Genomic DNA, 19,231 nt, shown 5'->3' with positions numbered 1-19,231 from the left:
TTGCAAAAAGTTTCGCTAATTGTGGCAACTGCCTTCCCCAGGGTGCCACTGATTAGCTGGTGTGCACTGAGTGTTATTGCTGCTGCTGATTGTCTCCTCTTGGCCAACTCAGCTGATACTCCGTGTTTGACTACAGTCTTAGCAAATGCCTCTTTTCTGGAAATTTTATGGTGCCATGCTGGCATGCAGAACCTTACCGACCCTAATTAAGGACAAACCCAAAGTTGAAATGTGATGTGTTTTAAAGATACTGAGAAGCCAGTAGGCCTGAGTTCAAATGTCTGATTGCCCTCTGAGCTATTCTGATCTTGAATTCAGCATGGAACATTACTTAACTCAAAGAACATGTGTTTAATCCTCTTTCTGTGAATGATTACTGACTTCCCTCTCTCTATCAGCTGTCTGGTTCTCCTCCAGAGCTCTGGGCCACTCTAGCGTTTGTCCTATGTCACCATTTGAAAGCAACCACAATAACTCTGCTGCAGCTTCTTTAGTCTGTAACTTATCTTCTCCTTCATTTATTCCTAATCTTAGTCAATGTGCCGTTATTTATGTGATCCTCATTCTATTTCCTGAGTGCCTACTTCTCAGAATCACCCATGAACACCCTACAAAATGCACATGCTTAGTACCCACCCAGACCTTTTGAATCAGAATTTCCAGGGATGAGGTTAACTATGTGTAATTTTTAAAAGCACCACAGTAATTATGCTATGGAATTAAGTTTGAGAACTACGATATGTCTGTTATCTCCTCTTCTATTCCCTCAGTCACTGTCTGCATTTAGACCCCATCACTTCTTGTCTAGATCATTGCTGTAGTTTCCAACTGCCTTTCATGTATCCTGTTTCAACCCTTTTCATACACTGTCCTTCTTTAAAAATTTATTTAACAAATATTTATTGGAGCCCTTGCTTGGCAAAGGGTTTTTCTCCACCATGTTGCTAGAATCATTTTTCTAAAACATGTCTTTTTTTATGTTTATTTATTTATTTTGAGAGAGAGAGAAAGAGAACTTGAATGGGGGAAGGACAGAGAGGGAGGGAGAGAGAGAATCCCAAGCAGGCTCTGTGCTTTTAGTGCAGAGGCTGAGGGGAGGGGAGGGCAGTGGGGGTGGGGGTTGCCCATCTCATGAACCATTAGATCATGAACTGAACCGAAATCAAGAGTCTGGCACTTAACGGACTGAGCCACCCAGGTACCCCCTAAAACACAGGTCTTACATGAGATTCTGTTGCTTAAAATCCTGTGATAGTTCTTTCTTCACCTCAGGATAAATTCCAAACTCATTAATAGAGCACCGATCTCGCTCCATTTCTTTACCAACTCAAATCTATTCAGTGCCTTGTACATGGTACTTGCTGGTTTCTAAATAACTTAAAATCTAATGGGATTGTATAATATAATATTTAAGAGCTCATGCATGGAATCATTTACATCTGATCTCAGTATGCCTGTTTGGTACTTACTATCTACATGTCCATAGTGAGGTACTTTCTTTTTTAAGTCTCGATTTTCTGCTCTGCAAAATAGATATAATAATGACTGTCTTATATGGATGATTCGGATGAGTTAATTAAATAATTTATCTAAAGTGCATAGCACAAAATAAGTACTCCGTTTTAATGACTATTATTGGCAGCTATTATTTACCCACGTTATTTTCTGCTTAGAATGTTATTCCTTCACTTTTTCACCTGAATCATCCCTACTCAATATTTAAACCTCAGCCAGTCATGCTTTTCTCCAGGAAGACTTTACTTACAGCCACTTTTCACAGGAACCTTAATCTTTCTTCTGTCTCAGGGCTCCCCAAACTGTGGTCTACAGACCAAGTATGGCCTACTACCTATTTTGTATAGTCCAAGAGAAAGATGTTTTTTATATTTTCAAATGGTTTAAAAAGAAACCAAAAGAAGATGCAAGGGGATCATATAAAATTTAAACCTCAGTGTCTATAAAGAAACTTTTAGGGGAACACACCCATGCCTATTTGCTGACAATTGTCTATGGCTGCTGTAGCACAACAGCAGAACTGAGTACTTAACAAAAACCGTGTGACCCAAAAAGCCAAAAATATTAGCTATCTGACCCTTTTCAGAAAAAAGTTTGCAGATCCCAGCTCTACCTCATCCTAGAAGAGACCATCCTGTATTGTCTTTTCAGTTGTCTGCCCACAGCCAGTGACCTCCTTTAGGTCAGAAACAGTGTTTGATCCTTTCTCCAATGCTTAGTACATGCCCTGTGTGCTCTCAGATAGTAAGCTCTCAATATTTCCTTACTGAGTGAATGAAAGAATTATTTTCCTGTGTTTTTTTTTCTTTGTCAAATATGGCAACAATGTATAACTAAACATTTTTTATGAATTCAGAGTAATATGAGTTCCTAATTTAATTTAGGTGTTACCTCTGTGTCAATTTTATAACCCTGACATAAATTACTTCATAAAGTACAGCCCTAAGAAATGAATCCTATTATCATTACTTTTTTGTATGTAAGGAAGCAGGAGCACAAAGAGCTCAAGGAACTTGACCAAGGTCCCAGAATTAGGAAGTGACAAAACCAGAAAATCTCACTGAGACCCCTCTCAATTACTATGTTGTAAAGTCTTCTTACAGTGAAAGTGAAGAGGGGGCTGCAATAAGATGAGGTGTTTGTTTTAATAAGCACTATTTTAAACAGCAATGTTCTAAAGTAAGTTCAAAATAATATGCCAAAATGTAGACTAGCTCTCCTGGACAATCCTTTGTAATAAAATACAGAAGAGTACCTACTAGATCATAGTACCTGCTCGAATCTTAATGATCTGTTCTTGTTGTCACTTTTGTGAGGCAAATACTGGAAAACGTTCAAAAAACCTTATTACTTCTCTATTATAAGCTGTATCTTAAAGGTAGACTAATGGTTTTACTTAACATTAAAGTAAACAGCAAGAATACAGGACAAATGCAACCCTTTAGAAATATAATTCTTGGGGCGCCTGGGTGGCGCAGTCGGTTAAGCGTCCGACTTCAGCCAGGTCACGATCTCGCGGTCCGGGAGTTCGAGCCCCGCGTCAGGCTCTGGGCTGATGGCTCAGAGCCTGGAGCCTGTTTCCGATTCTGTGTCTCCCTCTCTCTCTGTCCCTCCCCCGTTCATGCTCTGTCTCTCTGTCCCAAAAATAAATAAACGTTGAAAAAAAAAAAGTTAGAAATATAATTCTGTCAGCCTCCAGAATTTACCTCACATCTGAGATGCATTTAAAGAAACATTATTAAATAGAAATCCTCAAGAGTCATGTCAAAATTCATAAATGATCATCTAAGTGCTATAGTAGAGAAGAGTTCAGTTGCATTAAAACATGTTGACAGCATTCACTTAAACATTGATAAAATATGACAAAAAGAAATAAGATCTTTAAACACAAATTAAGATTATATGCCAGTATAATTTCAGTCTTTGATAATATATCTCAAGTTGCTTTACATTTATTAAATAACTCCACTGTTATTGTTTTAGCAGGAATTCTCATTGTTTAAGCCCTTTTCATAGCAATTAACATCATTACTACTTTTGTATAGCATGAGTTCATCTACACACAAAGAATGATTATATTATTTTCAACTCTTTGCAACTCATATTAGAATAAAATAAAAATTGAGGTGATACATCATGTACTTATAGAAATAAAACTTTCCCCAGGAGTGTTAAACTTTTCTGCATATTAAGTAGAATTTGTAAGTTTAATTTTCATTAGAAAATAATAGGCAAAGATGGTGGATCTTTATGTTTTTCTGTTCTATATGTAATTTATTTATTTTTTTATTGAATTGTAGTTGATACACAATGTTACTTTCAGGCGTACAGCATCGGGGTTCGACAAGTCTGTATACATTATGTTATGCTCACCACAGGTGTAGGTGGTGGATCTTTAAATGTGCAGAAAATGCAGTGATTTCCAATGCTTCAACAAATATTCAAATAGCGTGCCTCGCATAAGGTGGATGAGAAAATATCAAGCTTAGCCTTTTAGTCCTCTCTGATGGCACTCTTGATTACGTGCCAGACAAAATATAATCTCTGAATGAAGTTCCTGAATTTAGCAAAGATATTCTCATTCCTTCTCAGAAGAAACGGGTCAAGAAACTAGAGTAAAAGAAGAAGGAGAAGGGAAAGAAGGATGAGGAAAAGGAGAAGAAGAAGAACAAAACCAAAACAAGAAGAAAAATATTTTCTTAAGGATGGAAACATAAATTTTGTATTTATTTGGAATATACCTTTTCTTTTTTTTTCCCAAGATCAGAGCTGAGAAGTTGAACCCTCTTCTTTTAAAATAGGAATTATTACAATAGGGGCAATAAGTTTAATTTTCCATCAGAAAAAAAAGATAGACAGTTTTATGTACATTCTCATGTCATTTGTGAATGAAGACACTTCTCTATCATCCTTTACAATCTGTGTGCCTTTTGTTTGTTTGTTTGTTTTTCTGTATATGGCACTGAATAAGATTTCCAGTTCAGTATCAAACAGCAATGGTGAAAGGAGACATTTTTGCTTTTGCTTTGTTCCTAATATTAGGGGGAACCATTCTTTTTTCACTCCTAAATATTTTAGAGATAACATTTTTTATTTAATTTTAAACATTGGGGCACCTAGGTGGCTTAGTTGGTTAAGGGTTCATCTCCTGACCTTTCATGAGTTGGAGCCCCACATCGGGTTCTGCACTGACAGTGCTGAGCCTATTTGGGATTCTCTCTCTCTCTCCCTCTCTCTCTCTCTCTCTGCCCCTCCCCTGTTAATTCTCTCTCTCTCTCTCTCTCTCTCTCTCTCTCTCTCAAAATAAATAAATAAATAAAATTAAAAAAAATTAATTTTGAACATAATTGATAGATTCAAGCAATAATAGTAACAATGTAGTTTAGTAGGACTTAGTATGACAAAAAAATAACACAAAAGACTACAAGAGGAATGGAATTGCATGCTTATAAGATTATTAATTATATATGAAGCGCCATTATATTGTTTGAAGGTAGATTGTGAGAAGTTAAAATGGATATTATAAAACTTATAGGAAAGAAGGTAAAAGGGATAAAGTACATACAAGAAAATTAAAAAAATTCATAGCAATATGGCAGATGTAAACCCAAAGATAACAATAATTATATTAATGAAAATGGTAAACATTGAAGGTAAAAGACAAAGATTATCAGAATTGATTTAAAAAAAAACAACCACCAAACTCCATGCTGATTTAAAGCAATCTATTTAAATATAAAGACTCAAATAGGTAAAAGTAAAAAAAAAAAAATAGAAAAAGATATACCATGTTAGTGCTAAGCATAAGAAATTTGGAATGGCTTTATTAATGCCAAAGTAGATTTCAAAACAAGAAACATTACCAGAGAAAAATATATTCATTTAATTATGACAAAAGGATCAATTTACCAAAAACATACAATCTTAAATGTTTATATACACAATCATCAAACCTTAAAACAAATGAGGCAAAAATTGACAACTAAAATGAGAAAACGGGCAAATCAATTATACTTTAAGTTCAACTATATTCTCTCAGTGATTGATAAGACAGAAAAGCAAATGAAGTTATGGAATATTTTAATAACACCACCAACAATCTATTGGACCTTATGAATACATAAAATAGGTGGTATAATAATAAATAATATAATTATAATAATAAATGATTATATGAAATTATTATATATCTAAATAATCTACCCAACAACAGTTAAATATAAATATTTTCATGTGTAAATAGGACATTCACCAAGATAAAACATATTCATGCTCATTCATAAGATAAATCTCAGCAATTTTAAAAAGAATGAAGTCATAAAGTTTGTTTTTTTTTAACCATAGCAAATTTAAGTTAAAAATCAATAATGGAAAGCTTCCTAGAAAACCTCAACATTTGGATATTAAACAATACATTTCTAAAAATTTGTTGATCAAAAAGAAATTAAAAAGAAAATTATTACATATATAAATATATATATATACATATATTTATATATACTTTTTAAATTTAAATCCAACTTAGTTAAGATAAGGTGTAATAATGATTTCAGGAGTAGAATTTAGTAATTTAGTGATTCATCACTTACATACAACACCCAGTGCTCATCTCAAGTGTCCTCCTTAATGCCCCTTGCCCATTTAGCCCATCCCTCCACCCACCTCCCCTCCAGCACCCATCAGTTTGTTCTCTGTATTTAAGAGTCTATTATGGTTTGTATCCCCCTTCTGTTTTTATCTTATTTTTTCTTCCCTTCCCTTATATTCATCTGTTTTGCATCTTAAATTCCACGTATGAGTGCAGTCATATGATATTTGTCTTTCTCTGACTTATTTCACTTAGCATAATACACTTTCATTCTATCCACATTGTTGCAAATGGCAAGATTCCATTCTTTTTGATTGCTGAGTAATATTACATCATATATATATATATATATATATATATATATACATACATATACATACCACATCTTCTTTATTCATTCATCTGTCGATGGACATTTGGGCTCTGTCCACACTTTGACTATTGTTGATAGTGCTGCTATAAACATTGGGGTGTATGTGCCCCTTCGAAACAGCATACTTATATCCCTTGGATAAATACCTAATGGTGCAATTGCTGGGTCGTAGGGTAGTTCTATTTTTAATTTTTTGAGGAAACTCCATACTATTTTTCAGAGTGGCTGCACCAGTTTGCATTCCCACCAGCAGTGCAAAAGAGTTTCTCTTTCTCTGCATCCTCACCAACGTCTGTTGTTGCCTGAGTTGTTAATGTTAGCCATTCTGACAAGTGTAAGGTGGTGTCTCTTTGTGCTTTTGATTTGTATTTCCCAGATGTTGAGCATTCTTTTCCATGTCTGTCAGCCATCTGGATATCTTCTTTGGAGAAGTGTCTATTCATGTCTTTTGCCCATTTCTTCACTGATTATTTGTTTTTTGGGGTGCTGATTTTGATAATTCTTTACAGAATTGGATACTACCCCTTTATCTGATATGTCATTTGCAAATATCTTCTCCCATTCCACTGGTTGCCCTTTAGTTTTGCTAATTGTTTCTTTTGTTGTATAGAAGCTTTTTATCTTGATGAAGTCCCAAAGTTCATTTTTGCTTTTGTTTCCCTTGCCTCTGGAAAGAAGTCAAGAAGTTTGCAGTGTCTGAGATCAAAGAGGTTGTTGCCTCTTTTCTCCTCTAGGATTTTGATGGCTTCCTGTCTTATGTTTAGGTCTTTCATCCATTTTGAGTTTATTTTTGTGTATGGTATAAGAAAGTGGTCTAGGTTCATTCTTCCGCATGTCACTGTCGAGTTTTCCCAATACCATTTGCTGAAGAGACTGTCTTTTTTTCCATTGGATACTCTTTCCTTCTTTGTCAAAGATTAGTTGACCATACATCTGTGGGTCCATTTCTGGGTTCTCCATTCTGTTCCATTGATCTGTATGTCTGTTTTTATGCCAGTACCACACTGTCTTGATGATTACAGCTTTGTAATACAGCTTAAAGTCCAGAATTGTGATGCCTCCAGCTTTGGTTTGTTTGTTGCTGTTGCTGTTGTTGTTTTTGTTTTCCCAGGATTGCTTTGGCTATTTGGGATCTATTCTGGTTCTATACAAATTTTAGGATTGTTTGTTCTAGCTCTATGAAGAGCTAGAGAATGCCACTGGTATAGGAATAAACCAAACAGACAAAGAAGTGGAGCGCTGTTAAGGAACAGACCCATAAATTTTTGCAAATTGATGTCAAAGTAAAGGAGGCATCCAAAATTATGAAGATAGAATTGACTATTTCATAAATAGTGTTAGACAGCTGAAAAAAAAAAACCCCCGAATTATGTGAGTAATGTTTTCAAATTAAGTACCTCAAAAGCAAACTCACACTGGTTTCAGATAATTTATTGGCTTACCCAACAAATGTTTAGGGGAGTACTGAATTCATGTGTGGCTTCCTGCCACAATGCATACAATATTATCAGGATCTGGTTGTCTTAATCTCTTAGTTTTGTTCTGCTATTTTTCCGTGTATTGGTTTCACTGTTAAACAAGGTCTTTGCCCACACTACAGCAGCTCTAAATGTCTTATTTCTCTCTTCACATCCAGTGAATAGTCTTATAATTTAAAATAAATTGAATTTAATCAATTATAATTCATGATATTAATAGACTAAAGAGAAAAAATTATGTAATTTTTACAACTGAGGCAAAAAACGTATTTGATAAAAGGCAAGCTGTCATTATCTAAAAGGCATTATTAGCAAATTAAGAATAGAAGAAGACTAACTTGTAAGATATATATACCAAAACCTACAACAAATTTTGTACCTAATGGAAAGACTTTTAATGCATTCCTTATAAGATGAGGAACAGGACAAAAAGGTCTACTAACACTGCTACTATTTAACATGCTATTGGAGGTTCTGGCAAAGACTATAAAGAAAGAAAAATAAATAATATATGCAATAGAAGATGAGATATAAAACTGCCATAATTTGCAGATAATGTGAACACCTATTTAAGAGAAATTTGGTTCTCTAGACCAACGATAGCCAAATAGAAATTAACTTTAAGAGGATAATGCAATAGCAACAATAACAATAAATTGCTTTCTTAAAAGAATACATAAGACCTCTGTGAACAAAACCTCAAAGCTGTAAATAACATAGAAGATGATTTAAATAAAGAGGTGTTTCATGCTTTTGCGTATGTCTCAATATTATAAGAAGTCACTACTGTCTAAATCAACCTAAATAAATATTCAAGGGAACCACAAAGAAAATCTGTTGTATGTTTTGAAGAATGATTACTCAAAAATTTATTTCAGAAAAAGAAATGAGCCACAGATAGTTAACCTGTAAAAGCAAAAGAGAGTCTCTGGCCTCCCTTAGCTCGTGGAGGAACATGGCTGATAGGCTCACACAGCTGCAGCACGTGGTGAGTGCCCTTGCAGATCAGGTTTGTAATGCCATTGGAGTGTTACAGCATCGTGGCCCTCCCGCCCTTTTTCCTGATGCTCAGACAGCAGTGAACGAAGATCTGCCAACTAATCCTACAGAAGAATACGTCTAGCTTTTTGCCGCACTGATCCCAAGAACAGCAAAAGACATGGATGTTTTGATCCATTCATTACTCAGTGAAGAATCTACAGCTGCTTTACATACAGGCTGCTAGCTTGTACAAACTGGAAGAAGAAAGCCACGAAGCTGCTACATATCTGGAGGATGTTATTTATGGAGGGGATGGGCTTCTGGAATAGATACAAAACGCACTTGCTCCTGTTGCATAGTCACTACTGGAGACGAGGAGTAGTACCCATCCCCAGTCTCTCCCAGACCCACAGTACCAATACATACCTTGCGGTTGAGAAAATAACTATTTCAGTGTCATTAAGAATTCTGCATCAGACGTAGGTGTAAGCCTTACCAACAGTTACAGAAACATTAAGCACTATGACACATGTTACCTTTTTAGCTGTTTTTAATAGTCTTCTGTTTTCACTCTTGATAAATAAGGCTTTTAAATTGTGATTGAACCAGCTTTAAAACCATCATTATGCCATCCTTTTTTATTGTCAGAATGAAATTATTGAGGCAGATATTGCATTAATGGTTATAATATAATTAAACAGATGTACTTTAAAATTCAAAAAACATAAAAGATTAAAAACAAAAGAGGGAAACTTGTTCTACCAGATATATTAAGATATTCTACAAAAGAGTAATAACTGTTATATGCTATTGGTGCAATAGCATGTAAATGAACCGCTGACTATTCCAATGAGTCCAGACACACCTATATATGTATGAGAACTAAATGTATGATAAAGGCAGCACTACAAAACAATCAAGAAAGCTGTCAAGACCAAACGTTGCAGAGCATTTGGTTCAATGGGAATTCTTATACCGGAGGGAGTGTAAATTGCTACAACCACTTTGGAATGAACATTACTATGATACAACTTTTGCATAGGTGCCCTGAGATTCTTATATAACTATGTTCATAGTAGCACTGTGTTCATAACAGAAAGAATAGGGAAGCAATCCAAATATCCATCAGTGAATAAATAATGAGAACCAAAAAAATTATGTTGATTCAACTTTATTCACAAGACAGTATACATAGTAATAAAATTAATGAATTACAAATATGCCAAAAAAAAGATGAATTTTGGAAACATGATGTTGAGTGAAAAAAGTGAGTCAGAAAACTATATAATATATGATATCACATATATAATACCACAAAACTGAACAATGTATTGCTAAGAGGTGTGTGTGTGTGTGTGTATGTGTGTGTGTGTTAAATGATACTAAAAAAGATCAAAAAGCAAGTTCTCTGGAACTTCTAGCCTGCCTTATCCACTCCAAAGAAATCCCCTAGGCATGGTGTTACATATACACTTGCAGGAGTACTCCATCTGCATTTACAGGAATTGTGAATACCAAGGGAATGTAGGTGGGGCACTGACGGTGTCTGCTACACAATGATACTTGAACACAAATTGAAAAGAACAATGACTTCTAGGGTAGAAACAGGTATGTGCAATAGGGGAGAGCACTTAGTAGATAATATCTGTGACCTTCTAGTTCTTAAATTTCAGCTGGTTTGTGTTGTGACTTTTATTATTATGCTTCACATTTTACATATATTTTTTCAACACTTCATTAATATGATAAAAGGAAAATAAAGCCTTTTTTTTTTTACATGAAAAAGTTAAAAAATAAGAGTTCCCAATTTGGAAAAAAATGTTTCCAGTTACAAAAACCTGTTAATTGCCCAGTCTGTTTCCTGCAGAGTACAAATATGAACATGTTATATTTTTTCTTCAATAATTTACTTTTCCTTTTTGGTCTCTTAAGACATTTTGGGTAGGATATATAAGCTTGATTTTGTTTTCAGGTATTAAAAATCCAGTTGATTCTATCTTATAGATAATTCAGTGCTCACCTTCTCACAGCCAGTGCCTGCAAGATAGCAAATGGAAAGGAGTTGCCATGTGGTGGACATTTTCATTCCTCTTGCCCCACAATGTCTCTCCTCCTTCCAGCATCTCCTTGGTTGGGAAAAGAAAGGAAGCATTAGAGAGAAGGGGTAAAGGAAGGTCTTACTGGCTGTTATAGTCCACTTTGGGTTGATAATGTCCTCAACACAAGCAGGTGCCCATTTGCTTCTCATTGAGCCATTTGGGAAGCCCCAGGAGAGGAGTCTAATTGCTACTGTTCACTTTCCTCGTGTAGAAAACTCTCCATGATCTCCAGCCCCCCTATGCTCCCACAGTCCTTGATACGGGTTAGAGGAGGTAACTGTTATGTGATGTCAGTTGACTGAACAACTGGACCCAGGCAGTAAGAGTGTCCTCATCCCTCCCCAGTGTTTGAAATGTAAGCTGTCTCCCCTGTTCCCCCAATGGGAGCCATTTTCAAGGACATAGCCTTAAGAGAGCAATATGTTGCTCAGACCATTTGGATAGTATACATGACTGAATCCAGTTAAGGCCTCTATATAAACTGTTAAGATTTGGCAGGCAGGTATGAAAATCTACTCATCTCTAGCTGCCCAAGATGAGCCTCCTAATTAAATTCCCTGACTTATTAAACCTACCACCTACCAATCTTGAGTGGCCTCTGTCTTTGGTGTCTCCCAGCCCTCTTTCTACCCTTATGGGATTACACTTGGGAAGCTACTGGGGTTTATGAAGCAACAGTATACTCCATAGCCTCTGGCTACTGGGGTTTTCTGATCTGGCAGTGTTTTTAAGAGAAGTGCCAGGAAAAACAGTGGAGACTCAGATATCTGCCTTGTCTCTTTTACTTAGGAATGCCTGCTTTAGCAAATTGGCCTGTATTATCTTATTTAATTCTCATGACAATCCTATGAAGGAAGTGCTATCTTTACCTTTATTTTGCAAATGAAGGAAGTAGAGCTTAAAGATATTGAAAAGCCTGCAGCTAACCTTTGAATGCTGGGGCTGAAGAGAACCAAAGCACTCTGACTTTAGAACCTGAAGCCAAATGATAATCAATATGATGTTTGGAGGAAATGAAATCAGACAAATGGAGGTATTTTCATCCAGGCCATGCTCAGATATGATGGGTCATTCCTGTCTACAACAGAAACATTACTCATTTTCCTTAAAATTCAGTGTCTATCATCCCTGAAATGTGGTGGTTGTTTAATTCCTAGTCTCTAAATGTCAACACTTTGCCCTTTGGCTTATCTTTTCTAAATTTCCTGTCTATTAACATTTTCTTTAGATATGTTTGCAAACATCAGTTAAGCTACAGTTTTATCGTGATTAGAATTTTGTATGTATTTTTAAGAGGTAATTTTGTCTCTTCCAAATATGAATTATTTAGAAGACATAGTACTATTTCTTACCTTTGTAACTACATAGTTACAATATCCAAGTATATGATTACATATGTAGGAAAACCACAATGTCTACAAAACAGATCTTGGAACTAAAGACTATTTTTAGAATGGCCTCATGATACAAAATCAATATACAAAAGTCAATCACAATCTTAATTATCAGCAAAACTGGAATTTTAAATTTTAAAAATACCATTTACACTAGCACTCTAAATATGAAATCTTAGGAATAAAGCTAACAAAATTTGTACAGAATTTATATGCAGAAAACTAAAAAAAAAATCATTGATGAAAGAAATCCAAGAAGACCTAAATAAATGGAGAGATACACTATGTTTATGTTTTGAAGACAATATTGCTAAGATGTAAATTCTCTTCAATTTAATCTGTAGGTCAATGCAATTCTAATCAAACCCCCAAAGTTTGGGGGGTTTTTTTGGTTTGTTTTTTTGTTTCTTAGTATTTACAAATTACTTCTAAAATACGAACAGAAAGACAAAGAAACAGGATAACCAAAACAGTTCTGAAAAATATTTACATAGAAGACTGCCACTACCTGATTTCAGGACTACATATAAGTTATGATAATAAAGAGAAGAACGAATATATGGCATTGGTGAAAGAATATGCACACAGATCAATAGGACAGAATGGATATTGGTAATTTGTGCCTTCTATTTTTTTCTTGATTGATCTAAATAGAGGCTTACCAATCTTATTGATCTTCTCAAATATGAGAGCAGGACTAGCATTTGGATCTGATTTATATTTCATTGATTTTTCACTATGACCTTTATTATTTCTTTTCTTTTGCTTGATTTGTGTTTCATTTGCTTTATTATTTTTTTCTTTTCTAACTTGTTAAGGTGGAAGCTGAACCAATTGATTCAGGATCTTCATTCATTCCCAATATAAATGTTTAGTGGCATAATATTCCACTGCTTTTGGTTCATCCCCCAAATTTTACCATTATGTGTTTTAATTTTCATTCAGATAAAAATATATTTTTAATTTCCTTTTTGATTTTTTTTTCTTTGACCAATAGGTAATTTAGATATGTGTTATTTACTTTCTGTGATAGTAAATTTTATATGTCAACTTGGCTAGACTATGGCATAGTGACCATAGTCTGTTTGGGCAAACACTAGTCTGGATGTTGCTGTAACGGTATTTAGATGTAACTTACATTTACAATCAGTTGAATAGAAATAAAGCAGATTGAAGAAGGCACTTGTTGGAATGAGTACTGGGCATTGTATGTAAGTGATGAATTATGGGAATCTATTTCCAAAGCCAAGAGCACACTGTATGTATTCTGTATGTTAGCTAAGTTGATAACAAATTATATTTTAAAACAAAACAAAACAAAACAAATGAATAGATTATCCTCCATAATGTGAATGAACCTTACACAATTAGTTGAAGGCCTTAAGAGAAAAGACAGGTATCCCAAAAAAGGCATTCTGCTTCCACATTGCAACATAAAAATTCTTCCTGAATTTCCAGGCTTCAGACTCAATAATGCACTATGATCTCTTACCTGAATTTCTACTCTGCTGGCTTGACAAACAGATTTCAGATTTGCCAGGCCCCACAATTACATGAGCCAATGAGCTAAATCTTTATAACCTCTCTCTCTTTCATCTATCTATCTATCTGTCTATCCATATGAAACCATATATATATATATATATATATATATATATGAAACCATATATATGAAACTATATATATATGTATGTGTATATATATATATATATATGTATATATATATATACTTCTCTGTGACTATATCCCTTTTTTTTTCCAAAAGCTATAAACGCATTCATAAAGTTATCTGAACCAAGATATCCCAGTGTGCCTGTACCTTTTGTAAACATTTTATGTATTATATTAAGATGCAAAATAGTTGACATTAGCTGTTACACAAGGTAAAATCTGAATACTGAATTATAAAGACCATATTTATATGTACTCATAAACATAATCACCTATTTATTATCAATGTTAGGATATAAAATGGCGTGTATGCTGTAAATTATGTGTATATGGTTTGTGTTTTCCCCACAAGATCATTAGATGCTAGTGCAATTATTGCTTAGCACCATCAAAAGAAAACAACCTCAGCTAAAGTTTGGTAAAACACACTTAAAGTTAAAAATACTTATTTCAAAAAGAATATGGTTTCCTGAAAGTATTAAGAGACATTACTTTGTCCTCTTCTAACCTGGATGTCTCTAGTTGTAGGCAGAAAGAGGCCATCTTTTTTCATTTATAGAGAAAGGGGACCATTTTCCCAGGAGTGTAGTAATCTATTGTGTAAGTCAGCTTTGGATAAATAACAACATGGGAGGGCAGCAGTTTTTCTTTGTGTGCTGGGGTTTATAACATGCGTGGAAGTAAGTGTTGGACAACAACACAAATGCCAGAAGGGAGAGATCAAAGGATACTCTTGTAAGGAACTTATGCTCAAGGTAAAGTGGGATAACATTACTTACAGGTAGATGGACTAGGATGAGTTAAAGATGTACTCCATAAATGCTGATCCAATCACTAAAGTAACAAAAGACAATGTTATAACTAGTAAATGAACAAAAAAGATGAAATGAAATAATAGAAATAATAAAAAATACACAATGCAAAAGAAGACAAACAGAGGGAAAAAGGAGAAAAAGCAGATGAGACAAATAGAAAGCAAATAAGAAAGAAAAAAGAAGAGATGGAATAAATAGAAAGCAAATGCTACTGCTACTCAAAAGTAAGCTGAAGACACTATACTAATATCAGAACAGGTAGACTTCACATCAATAAAAATACAGTCATGCATAAAGTCATCTCATAAAAATAAAGGGGTCAATTCAAATATTAATATAGCAGTCCTAAACATTTATAAACTTATGAACAGAATTTGAAAATACTGAAGCAAAAACTGACAGATCTGTAATGAGACTAGGAAAATTCACAATTACAGTGGGAGATTTCAGCTTCCCTCTTGCAAAATGGACAAAACAAGTATCCTATATAATGGAATACCACATCAGTAAAGATATAAAAATTTGAACAACACTCTCAAGTAACTGGACCTAAAACACATTTCTGGGACATTTTACCCCAAAACAGCAGAATACACATTAGTTTCAAATGCACACATAATATTTGCCAAGACTGTCATATTTGAGGCAGAAACAATTCTCACTAAATTTAAAAAATATTTAAATCATATAAAGTGTATTGTCTGACTATACACACAATACAATAAATATAAAGCATATTTTCTGACTATAATAGAATGAATTAAAAATCAAACATAGAAAGATCTCTTGAAAATCCCCAAATATTTGAAAACTTTTTTAGTCAAAATTCTCTAGGGAAATAGAACCAATACACTGTATCTATATCTGCACCTATCTTTGTATCTATCATCTGTGTATATCTATCTATCTATGATTCTATCTATCTATCTATCTATCTATCTATCATCTATCTACCTATCTATCATCTAAGTGTTCATCCATGTTGTACCATGTATTTTTTTTTTCAACGTTTATTTATTTTTGGGACAGAGAGAGACAGAGCATGAACGGGGGAGGGGCAGAGAGAGAGGGAGACACAGAATCGGAAACAGGCTCCAGGCTCTGAGCCATCAGCCCAGAGCCTGACGCGGGGCTCGAACTCACGGACCGCGAGATCGTGACCTGGCTGAAGTCGGACGTTTAACCGACTGCGCCACCCAGGCGCCCCCATGTTGTACCATGTATTAATACTTCATTCTTTTTTATTATATTGATGATTCTTGACCTTTTTTTGAACTAAGGGGTCCTTTGAGAATCACCTGAAAGTTGAGACTCCCCTCCCCTGAAAACACACGTATATAACAGTTTCTAAGGGTTCCTGAATCCCTTGTGACTATATATATATGTATATACATATATACATATATGTATATACATATATATATAGTACCAAGAGAAGTATAGGGCAAACTCTCAAGTAATAAATCATTGGGTTCATTAATTACTATATGAAAGACAGTGAGATATATGAATAAGCGAATAAATCATTTCACTATTTTAGTGACTAGAAAGATGTAATTGCATGGTATATGTTGTCCCATTTATAGGCACTTTAATGAGAAAACTACAAGCTATTGAAGAAAACTATGAGATTTTTTGAAAATCATGCAATATAATCTGAATAAATTCAGAAACATGCTCTTTCAGTACTTGATTTTAGATAGTCCTTAATAGTCCTAAAGTATCAATCCTTTCCAAATTTTTGTGTACTTATCTCTATCTACGTATCTATCTATCTATCTATCTATCTATCTATCTAATGCAATTAAATCATATTTGGTGTAATGCTTAACAAATTTTTTTGAACTGGAAAAAGTCATTCCAAAATTCATAGAAAAAAATAGATGTGTGAGAATTTTCAAGAGAATTGCATTACCAGAGAATAAATATTATTAAAAAGCAATGGTGATTAAAAAATATATAATGATGAAAAAAATATATACAGAAATCTCAGTGAAAGATAATAGAAGTCCTAATAATGGATTCACATATGAAATTCAATGAAATTCAATGAAATTCAAGAATACAAAATTCACATGTGAAAGGGGAAAGAAAGTGTTATAATTAATATTTTAGGACAATTGGCTCTTAATTCAGAAGAAAATGAGCATATAACCCTATTTTATACTACACTTAAAAATAAATTCCAAATTTAGTAAAGAAAAAAAAAAGAATAAAGTAACAAAGCATGAAAAATAATATGGGCAAGTATATTTATAACCTGAAGTGAGGAAGATCTTCCTAAGCATTAGAGGAAACTGGGAGTCATAAAGAAAAACAATACTTGATTTGAATACATACAAATGAAAATTTCTGTATGACAAGAGAACATTTACTAAAGTTAAAAAAAAAAACAGGAAAAAGGAGTAACACAAAAAGGAAGAAGAATCAATATTCCAAAAATTAATTTTAAAGAACAATAAAAGTGGGCCATGATTATGAATAGGTATTTGATAAACAAGGAAATATAAATGGCCAATCACCAAAAATAATCTATCAGATAGTGTTCAGAGAAGGGAAGCAGAAATCATGCCAGGCATTTCTAACAGGAAGGAATTTATTACAGAAAATCAAGTGCTTACACACTCACTGAAAGAGCTGAGAGAGTCAGGAAAGGCCACTCACGGCTCTGAGCTTCACCGCTAGGCTCCAGTGAATGAGGAAGTTGCTGCTGTTGCCAAGGCCAGGACTGTGGTAATCTCTCTCTGATAATCACAGCTGCCATGGGCATAAGTGAGAGATTTGCAGAGGATGCTGTGGTTGACTTCAAATTTCTTAGCGTTGTGGTCTAAAAAGCTTTTTCCTTGTTGAGGCCTGATTTGTGACCTAGTGTGTGATCTATTCTGGAGAATGTCCCATGTGCATTTGAAAAGAATGTGTATCCTGTTGCTTAGGATGAAATGTTCTGAATATATGTATTAAGTCTATCTGGTTCAGTGTGTCATTCAGAGCTATTGTTTCCTGGTTGATTTTTTGTTTAGATGATCTGTCCATTTCTGTAAGTGGGTGTTAAAATCCTGTATTATTATTGTATTATTATCAATGAATTCCTTTATGTTTGTTATTAATTGTTTTATATATTTGTGTGCTCTCAAGTTGGGGGCATAAATATTTATAATTGTTAGATCTTTTTGTTGGATAGTTCCCTTTATTATGATATAGTACCCTTCTTCATCTCTTGTTACAGTCTTTGGTTTAAAATCTAGTATGTCTGATATAAATATTGCTACTTCAGCTTTCTCTGGACATGCATTTGCATGGTAACTGTTTCTCTATCCTGTTACTTTCAACCTGCAGGTGTCTTTAGCTCTAAAATCAGTCTCTTATAGGCAGAATGTAGATGGGTCTTTTTTTTTTTTAAATCCATTCTGACATCTTATGTCTTTTAATTAGAGAATATAGGCCATTTACATTCAGAGTAATCATCTGGAGATTTTATGTGTTCCTTTCTAGTCTTTGTCACTTTTGGTCTTTCTTCCTCCCTCAAAGGGTCCTCTTTAATATTTCTTACAGGACTAGTTTAGTGGTCACAATCTCCTTTAGCTTTTGTTTGCCTGGGAAACTCTTTATCTCTCCTTCTATTCTAAATGACAGTCTTGCTGGATAGAGTATTCTTGGCTGCATATTTTTCCCATTCAGCATATTGAATATATCATGCCACTCCTTCTGCCCTGCCAAGATTCTGTGGAAAGATCTGCTGCTGGCCTTATCTGTCTTCCCTTGTAAGTTAGGGACTTCTTTTATCTTGATGCTTTTAATATTTTTTCTTTATCTCTATATTTTGCAAATTTAACTACAATATGTCTTGGTATTGGCCTGCTTTTGTTGACTTGGATGGGAATTCTCTATGCTTCCTGGATTTGAATGTCTGTTTCCTTCCTCAGATTAGGGAAGTTTTCAGCTATAATTTCTGGGAGTAAACCTTTTCCCCCCTTTTCCTCTCTTCTTCTTTTGGGACTCCTATGATACAAATGGTTATTATGTTTGATGAAATCACTGAGTTCCCTAAGTCTATATTGGTGATCCAAAGTTTTTCTTTCTCTCTTTTGTTCAGCTTAATTATTTTCCATAATTTTATCTTCTATATCTCTTATTCATTCCTCTGTTTTCTTCCATGCTTGTGGTCATTCTATCTAGTCAGTTTCAAATCTCAGTTGTTGCATTTTTCATTTTCACCTGACTAGTTTTTAGCTCTTTTATCTCTGCTGCAATGGACTCCCTGGTGTCTTCTATGTTTTCCCCAAGTCCAGATAGTATCCTTATGATTGCTGCTTTAAA

The 19,231-nt window shown here is 34.3% G+C and overlaps 1 pseudogene; it reads left to right on the top strand.

Annotated features, from left to right (window-relative positions):
- The first annotated feature begins 8,909 nt into the window (after nucleotides 1–8,909).
- On the top strand, nucleotides 8,910–9,145 carry LOC124514297 (mediator of RNA polymerase II transcription subunit 21-like; annotated as a pseudogene).
- The last annotated feature ends 10,086 nt before the right edge of the window (nucleotides 9,146–19,231 follow it).

Source organism: Lynx rufus, unplaced genomic scaffold (assembly GCF_022079265.1).
Source record: "Lynx rufus isolate CCGP_SWC_20201006 ecotype Redwood Valley unplaced genomic scaffold, mLynRuf1.p SCAF_2, whole genome shotgun sequence".
Taxonomy (NCBI): Eukaryota; Metazoa; Chordata; class Mammalia; order Carnivora; family Felidae; genus Lynx; species Lynx rufus.
The sequence above is the reverse complement of the archived record's forward strand: the minus strand, read 5'-3'. Positions and strand labels throughout refer to the sequence as shown.